This window comes from Triticum aestivum, chromosome 6A (assembly GCF_018294505.1).
Source record: "Triticum aestivum cultivar Chinese Spring chromosome 6A, IWGSC CS RefSeq v2.1, whole genome shotgun sequence".
In the NCBI taxonomy this organism is placed as follows: domain Eukaryota; kingdom Viridiplantae; phylum Streptophyta; class Magnoliopsida; order Poales; family Poaceae; genus Triticum; species Triticum aestivum.
The window spans coordinates 371,458,709-371,467,752 of NC_057809.1; the positions used below are offsets into that span (position 1 = coordinate 371,458,709).

Consider the following 9,044-nt stretch of genomic DNA (forward strand, 5'->3'; position numbering starts at 1 on the left):
TCCCTCAACCCTCGAGGCTCTTTCCCCTTCCCCCAACCCTAGCCGCCGCACGCAGCAGCCATGGCGGATTGCACCTTCAGCGCCGGCAGGTGCTGCTCGTCCATGATGTGAAGCCATCCCCGCCCTGCTCGCCTGCGTCCGCCACCGTCGCGAACCGTCTCCTCTGTCCCCGACCACACATCCCCGGCCTCGTCTGCCGCCATCACCGACCAGCTCCTCCGTCCCCGACAAGTCATCCTCATCCTGCTCGCCGTCTTCCGCCGAAGAACCCGGCGAATGTGTCGATTCCCTGCCTCCCCGACCACCTCTTCCCATTTTGCGAAGGTGATGCCCTCTTTGCTGCCCGACCACCTCTCCCTGTACATGTTCATGCTCTGCTGCTATATGTCTAGAGAGGAAATTATAGATGACTGTAAGAAATTATTTCTCTTGTTTCATTGTGAGAGTAGATCGAATTGATCATATTTGTTGCTGCCAAATACTATTATTTTAACTATTTTGCTTGGATGAGTAGTGCATTATGTAATTTCTTTTCAGATGTAGAACAATCACAAGCATCAGCATGCACAAAATTGCTACAACCTTGCCTGTTTGTATAAACAAGTTGGGCTTGATCTTGCTTAACATGTAGATATGGCCTAAATATGAACCGTGAAGATTTAGTGCTACTCTTGTGCTCTGTGCGTTGGGAGATCATGAATTCAGTTTCATCATGGGGCAAAGCGAAGGAGGCAAATTACCTGTCCTGACTTATATAAGGTGTATGTGCTGTAACATGTTAATACACACAGAAAATTCATGAAACACACTTATGTTGTTGCCTTGAAACACAAATGTAATATGCACATGTGTATACCTGATCCCTATCCTATATTATATTCAAACTTTTCCTATGTGTATGCCCAAACCTCATAGAATTAGCATGGTTCAGTTTAACCCTAACCTATACACTAGAAACAGATAAACATTCAAACATAGAGCAGAGGTACACCACAACAGATGTAAACTCCATGGTGTAAGCCTGTATTTTTTACAGAGAAGTGTGTTGTTTTTTGTTTTTTGAGAAAAGAGGAGTGTCTTGTTCAGACAACATACAATAGGGAAAACTTTAAAGCACACATAGAAAGACCGATCTGGCTGATTTCTAGACTACCATCTGCTAGGATTTTGCTAATCATGAAAAATAGGAAGCTTGAGTATCCTCCTAATTGGTTGGGAGCATGGAAGTTGAGTATCCTCCTAAATGGTCGATGACAGGGGACTCCCGCCTAATCTCCCTAGTTCTGTCCAAGAAAAATCTAAGTTGTAGAAATTAATGGACAATATGCATCACAATCTCAAGAGCTTCCAAGAAAAAATAGGAAGCTGTATTTTTTCAAATGAAAGAATCCAACTGAATCTGTAGCCGCATAAAGTTCTTCAGTACAACATAGTTGCAGTATTGTACATGTATATGAGCCCAAAATCAGAAGACATATGAGCACACTTCACAAAAAGAGGGAAAAGAAAATAGTCTCCAACAACATGTAAACTGCACAATGTTAAAATGTGTACTGGATTAATCTCTATGCAATTTCCTTGTATAGGCTGTAATTACTTGCAACTGTAGTACTTTCCATGTAATCCCCCTGGTATATAATAGAGAGGCGTGATCCAATCAAGGGTATCACATGCATATTACCCCAATCAACATTTATTCACAAGAAGTTGCACACTTCATGCCAGCTCCAAAAAACACATGCATGTAGCCAAGATTTAGGATATGCTTATAGATGTTTTGAGGATTATGTAGCAGGCTTTTCTTTATAGTCCACTTTTGCCAGATAGAATTTATCTTTGTCCCTTTGACACCACGACACCCAGACACGACACCCCCGACCCCCAACACCTCTTCGACTTCCTGTTGACTGAAAAGGTGCTTTTCGGCCTTCCAGAGGCCGACGGGGTCATATATTTATGAATTATGAGTTAGGTCATATATTTTCTGATTTTGTTATGAAAAGCATCATATATATTTGTGTTGATCGGGTGGATTTTAATGTGCAGTTGTTTCGTCGTTGCGAGGGTCTGGTGTTCGATGACCTCCCCGTGCGTTCAACAAGCTCCGCCCTGGCATTCATTGGTGAGCACAAATGACATCTCCTCCTCCCCCAATCATTTGTTATATTTCGGTCTTCGTGCCGATAAAACATGCTAGCAGTAGGTAGGTTGAATCATCAGTATGCGTGACCACTATGCGTCTCCCGTTCGAAAGGGTTACATCTATAAATATGCATGCATTTGCATTTTTATAACCGTGATTCTTTCGAATTGTCCAACGTTATCCATGAAAAGTCCGAGTATGTGTAGATTGGGTTCGTTTTCCTATACGCTCTGCTCCGGATCCAATGCAGAATTTCGTCAGCGCCTCCCTATTGTTCTCCGGGTACACATCCTCTTTGTTTATTGCGGAGACGTGTATGAGGAGAACAACGGGGAGGTGATGCCGAAATTTTGTGTCGGATCCGGAGTAGAGCATGGGAAAACAAACCCAATCTACACATACTCGGGTGGGATTAGAACCTATCTTTACTTATTAGCGTCTAGGTTGCATGGACGTAATAAAACTGACAAACTCTATTAACTGATGAATATGGTTTGTTGAATTATGTATATATTTCTTGTGTGTCTAGTAGCTAGGCAATATGAGTGATCGTGCGTGGACGTACACCGGTCACACTAGTCAGAAAGACATGACCCAAGAATGGATAACAAAAACCAAGGGGTTTGTGAGAGTCGCATTTGCAAATGGACAGAGACAAACCTGGTGCCCCTGTGTCGAGTGTGACAAGTATCATAAGAGGTCAGAGTTTGAAATGATCAAACACCTGTAGAAGTGGGGTTTTACGCCTAATTATACGGTCTGGACATTTCATGGTGAGTTTGCCCAACGTGCCAGAGCTGAGGAGGGCCGTCGTCGCACCGACGAGCATGGAACCGGGATGGAAGACATGGTGGAAGACTTTGATGATGCTCGGGATTCAGATGATGAGATGGAGGAATCTGCAAAGGCCTTCAATGATATGTTGGAGTCTTCAAAACGTCCTCTCCACAAGCACACTGAGCTTTGTCAGCTGGATGCCATCACATAAGTAATGGCTCTAAAGGCTCAATTCAACTTGGGCAGAGAATGCTACGGCGCGATCATGACACTATTTGGACGCTTTCTACCCAAAGGCCATGTAATGCCTGCAAACCTGTACCAGTCAGACAAAATCCTCCGTGTACTTAAGATGTCCTATGAGAAGATAGATGCCTATGAGAAAGGATGTGCCTTATTTAGGCTTGAGTATGCGGACTTGAAGTATTGTCCTGTTTGCTAGTCTTCCAGGTATGTTGTGGCAGACAACGGTATGGGTGAGAAGAGTCAGACAAAAATCCTAGTTAATGTTCTTCGGTATATGCCAATCATACCAAGACTTCAATGTCTTTTCATGGTCGAAGAGACGGCCAGACAGATGACATGACACAAATTGGGCAAAAGAACCAAACTGGATGCAGATGGGGAGCCGATGTTGGTACACACATCAGACGGTTTTGTGTGGAAGCGGCAGATCCAAGGCATCCTCGAATCGCCGTAAGCACGGATGGGTTCAACGTGTTTGGTATGATGGCAGCCCAATACAACTATTGGCCTGTATTTGTCATTCCACTCAATCTCCCTCCCGGACAGATTATGCAAAGAAATAACATTTTCCTAATGTTGATAATTCTGGGGCCCAACTATCCGGGGAAGAGTATAAATGTGTCCATGCAGCCGCTTAAGGATGAATTGCAAGAAGCTTGGGATAATGGGATCAAGACATACGACACCGCTACAAAAAACTTCCTAATGCATGTGTGGTACATGTACTCGATGCATGACTTGCCGGCATATGCGCTATTCGTTGGCTGGTGTGTGCATGGTAGGTTCCCATGTCCCACATGCAAGGCAGCTCTTGAGTTTCGTCGGTTGCAGGCGGGTGGCAAGTTTTCTTGCTTCGACATGCATAGACAGTTCTTGGATCCTCGTCATAAGTTCAGAAAAGACAAGAAGAACTTCATAAAAGGTAGAGTTATCAAAAACTCTGCACCACCTGCGTTGACAGGCCAACAGACCCTAGATTAGTTAAACGCTCTCGAGCCGGCTCCAAAGCGCCCAGGGTATTTCAAGGGGTATAATTTGGAACACGCCTGGACTCACAACACATGCTTGTGGGATCTGCCTTACTTCAAAGACCTCCTTTGCCCACACAACATCGACATGATGCACACTGAAAAGAATGTCGGCGAGGCCCTCTTTGGTACATTGTTCGGCATAGAGGGGAAAACAAAGGATAATCCTAAGGCTAGAGTCGATCAGGAGGCTTTATGTGATAGACTGCTACAAAACATGTGACAACCGAAAGGAAAGAAGAACTGGGCGAAGCCAAAGGCATGGTTCAATCTTGGAAGGCCAGACATGAGGGAAATTATCATGTGGGTGAAAAAAGAGTTGATGTTCCCCATTGGGTATGCAGCGAATCTAAAGAGGGGAGCGAGCCTTGAAAAATTAAAAATATTTTGTCTCAAGGGTCATGATTGGCACATATGGCTTGAGCGGGTAATGCCTATATTACGGCTCAACAGGCAACCCAAGTTTCCTATCTATCGTGGGCCTGCCAAAGTGATCCAAATCTCAATGGTTGGGATGTCGTTTATGATGTGCCGCCACATGTTAGACCACCTCCCCCCAATGAAGAGGATTATGAACCTCACATTAACCCAGACACATATGAAGGAGAGTTCTTCCAAGAAACATGTTTTTCTAAAAAACGTTTCAAGAACCGCTCTACTTCACCCTAGAACATTGAAGTAGACAGCGACAGCGAATCTGAGCATGAGCCGGAACAAGAAGAGCTGGAACAAGAAGAGCCAGAACAAGAAGAGGTTACTGCTGTGGATGACCTGTCAATGCTTGACCAATTACGTAAAGGAGGCCTTCCACATGTTGATGCATTTATTGATGATGATGATGCGCACGTCATTACTGATAGTGATGATGATGATGCATTTATTGACCCCGAAGCATATATAGACGATGAATATTAATATTATAGTTCATGTTAGGTATTCCATTTTTTTATATTCATGATGATGATACACTTAAATTATATACATATTATTATTCATGTCAGGTATTCTTTTTTTATGTTGTACTAATTTCGTTTACTCTTTGTCATTGCAGGTGCTGACAGATGGTGGGCGCGGGTCGAGAGCGCTCCGAGGCTCCTTCCTCGGCGCGTGGTGGGAGGGGTAGTTCCATTCCACCCCAGACCCTCCGGAGAGCGCTAGATCTCAGCATGAAGACACCACCGGCGGTCGCTTCTTCTTTGGCCGTGCGAGGTCGGTGGGAAGAAGGAGAAGGCTAGTAGAGATGAACGTGGCGGCGGGAGAGGTAGGAAGGCTGCCAGTATGCCTTCCTCGCTGCCACCCTCAGCTGATTCACCTGACCACAGGACTGCTCCGTCTGAGATGGAGCCGCCTCAGGTGGACCCATCTCGGACCCCGGTCCACGAGCCTCGGGCCGACGAGCCTTCACCCCACGAGACTCCGGTCCCTGAGGCTCCGCCCCACGAGACTCTAGACCAGGCTATGTCGCAGCCGAACCGATTGGGGGACTGGCCGGAGTCGAGTGGCCATGCTAATGGTGACGAGGGTGGCTATAGTTCTGATAGCTATAGTGAGAGTGAGCTGGTTGAGGGGGGCAATGTCTACCAGCATGGTGGTACAAAGCTCCTGCCCACCCCGGCGACCCCTAACCAGAGGTGGTTGATTACGCCTGATGGGGAGAAGTAACTACATTTACTCTTTTTTTAACCTTTTGCCTTCACGTTTCTTTGAATACCTAATGCGTAAGCCTTGTCATACTGCAGGTTTTGGAAACACGGTCGTGGTCTCCGCAGACCCAACACAGTCCTTGGTGTGATTTGTCGCCAGAGCTTCCCGGGGTGGGTCACGTTGCCCGGTGAAGGCCAGGTTCCAGAGCTAGGAATGACCTGGAAGCACTACTTGGCTGCCCCGGCCCTGCCGGGGGAGAGGATCGGCAGTGTCGAGTGCCACATGGTGGCCGACGTTGTGATCCAGACGTTTTGGGTAATTTTTCCTCTCTCGTCTATGTTGTGTTTTCTTGTTTGATTGGCAACCCTAGTGATTGTACTAATCCGTGTTTTCTTGTTTGATTGCAGACCTTTTACAGGTGTGCTGAGGGACAGAAGGAGGCCGCGACTCAGGTTAACGAAGCCAAGTGTAGGCGGCTACTTCAAAACTGGCGGAACGGGGCTCGGACGCAGGCTACTCGAGACTACTTTGCCTCGATTGGTATTAGGATGTCCAAGGCGAGGTGCCGCACGAAGTATCTGAGTAAGGAGAACTACGTGAAGGTAATTACCTATTCTTAAGGCCTTGTATTTAGTTTTCTTGATTTGATTCGTAGGCGTAGCTCTCAAATTTCTCTTACTTAACTTAGGTGCCCCCCAGATATTGTGCGGATAGGTTGGATTGTTGGGAGGCGTTGGTGGATGAGTAGTGCTCTCCCCAATGGCTATCCACCCACAACAATGCAAAGGATCGACGTGGCAAAATAAGCGGTGTGCCACACCATCAAGGCAGCGTCAACCTATATCAGTACGGGGATAACTTGGTATGTGGTTTGCTTCATGATTCATGCAAATTCAGTCTTCATGCTAGCTTGAGCCCTTAACTAATACTTTGTTCCTCTCTTTTAGGCGCAGCACAACAAGACGGATGTGCCAGAGCTGTTCGACCAATATGACATGGCCCATAGTGCCCCGTATAAGAAGGCCAAGGCATTCTCTGAGTTTGATCTCGATGATCCAAATAACTTCACCAACCGCGCCTCCCACAACAAGCTTGTGAGGTACAGAGATGAGGGGAAGGCGAGGATAGGGCCGGACTTTAACCCGAGCCAGCCTATTTATCTAGAGCTAGTGATGATATCTGGTGGCGGGAGGTACCATGGCTTGTTAGCCATTGGGGATGGACTGATACGTTGTACTAGCACTCTCCCGTAGATCAAGAGGCGCCAGACGAGCTCCGATCCTGAGATAAGGCCTCGTCCACGGCCAATGGATCTCGAAATCAAGGTTAGTTATACAGAATCAGATACCTTTCCTCCATTACATTATGTGTGCGGCCGTCGATGATTACAATGCTAAAAAGGAGTGGTTTTGCAGGCTGCTATTGAGGAAGAGAGAGCAAAGACCCAGGAGCTTCTGGCAGAGGAAAAGAGGCAAGTGGCGGCGAGGGAGAGGGAGACTGAGGAGAGGACGGCTAGGCTTTTGGAGGAGGAGAGGAACCGGAACGACATGGCTAACCGGGCCATATACGAGCTCTTCGCGGTAAGTTTCTTCTACATATTAGCTAAATCATGCACGCAATGTTCCTTTCATTAGTAACTAATATGACTGACTCGTCAAAACCAAATTTGCAGTCCATGTGCGAGAAGAACAATCAGACCCCTTCGTCGATGCCAGTCATTGCTCCGGCGGACACGGTGAGTTTCGTTTGAATGGACATTACTTATTAGTCTTCACATTTCAGTTGCATCATGCTAACGAGACATTGCAAATGATCTTTCATTTGGTGCAGCATAACTCCCGACAAGCATCGACGTCTGCCATTGGCGCGAGAAAGAACCCCGATCCTCCTCTGTCTGCCACTACCGCGAGCAAGAACCCCGATCCTTCACCTACGGGTTGACGGTAAGTTTTGCCAAGTGCTTTGCTTAATTAGCTCCAAATTGACCTATTTAACCTAGCATAGCTCGAAAATGACCTATACTTAGCATTTTCCCTCCAAAATGACTTAATATGCTTAGGTAGCTCAAAATTGACCTATTTAACCTAGGATAGCTCTAAAATGACCTATACTTAGCATTTTTCCTCCAAATGACTTAATATGCTTACCTAGCTCTAGAATGACATAATATATATGCTTAGTTCCAAAATGACCTTATTTAGCATTTTTTCCATCAAAATGACTTAGTATGCTTAGCTAGCTCAAAAATGACATAATAACCATACTTAGCTCCAAAATGACCTATTTTACAGATATAAGTTGCATCATAATAATCTTCACATTTTAGTTGCATCATAATAATCTTCTTATTCTAGTCTTCTTCTTCTTCTAACTTTCTTCTTTCCCATTTTGTAGATTTGCTTCAGATCACGGAAGCTTGGGTTGATGGAGTGCTTGTCTTTAGTTTTTGTTTTGATTTGTGAAACTTGCTACCTATGATGAAACTGTGTAATATTGATGAAACTATGTATATGTATGGATGAAACTTGCTACTATTGGTAACATGTGCTGGATATATTTGCGTTCATGACTATTGGTAATATGTGTTGAATATGCTATATTGGTCATATATATATCTATGTTTGATTTTCTGTGGAAATGAATTGATATAAGAAAAAACAAAATTAAATGAGGCAATATAGGCACTTTGCCATCTGTTGGCTGATGGCAAAGAGCTTTGCCATCCGCTGGCAGATGGCAAAGAGGCCACGTGGCAGCAACCTATGAAGCGCTCGTCTGGCCTATTTGTTCTCTTTGCCATCAGCCAGCAGATGGCAAAGAGCCTGCATCCTTTTCTATCAGCTGGCGGAAGGCAAAAAGCCTGCATCCTTTGCCACCAGCTGGCGGATGCCAAAGAGCATGCAGTCTTTGCCATCAGCTGGCCGATGGCAAAGAGCCTGCACCCATTGCCATGAGCTGGCAGATGGCAAAGAGCCTGCAGCCTTTGCCATCTGCTGGCTGATGGCAAAGCACGCCGTTAGCCTCCTAACGTGGCTAACCCCGTTCCTCAGGCTTTGCCATCGGCCAGCTGATGGCAAAGGCTATAGGCTCTTTTGCCATCTACCAGCAGACGACAAAGAAGCCTTTACCAGAGTTTATTCAGGAGGCCCTTTGCCATCTGTTGGCAGATGGCAAAGCCCTTTGCCATCTATCGTCTGTGCCTTTGC

The 9,044-nt window shown here is 45.8% G+C and overlaps 1 long non-coding RNA gene across 3 annotated transcripts; it reads left to right on the plus strand.

Annotated features, from left to right (window-relative positions):
- The first annotated feature begins 6 nt into the window (after nt 1-6).
- LOC123127570 (uncharacterized) lies at nt 7-8,330 on the plus strand. 3 transcript variants are annotated; one of them, XR_006462629.1, is made up of 11 exons: nt 7-324; nt 2,047-2,122; nt 5,246-5,852; nt 5,934-6,153; nt 6,246-6,440; nt 6,527-6,700; nt 6,786-7,163; nt 7,254-7,418; nt 7,511-7,573; nt 7,669-7,781; nt 8,233-8,330. It is a non-coding gene; the product is annotated as an uncharacterized lncRNA (long non-coding RNA). The 3 variants fall into 3 exon arrangements; XR_006462631.1 differs by having other exon boundaries at nt 6,538-6,700; nt 8,233-8,292; XR_006462630.1 differs by having other exon boundaries at nt 5,246-5,825; nt 8,233-8,292.
- Nucleotides 8,331-9,044: the final 714 nt, after the last annotated feature.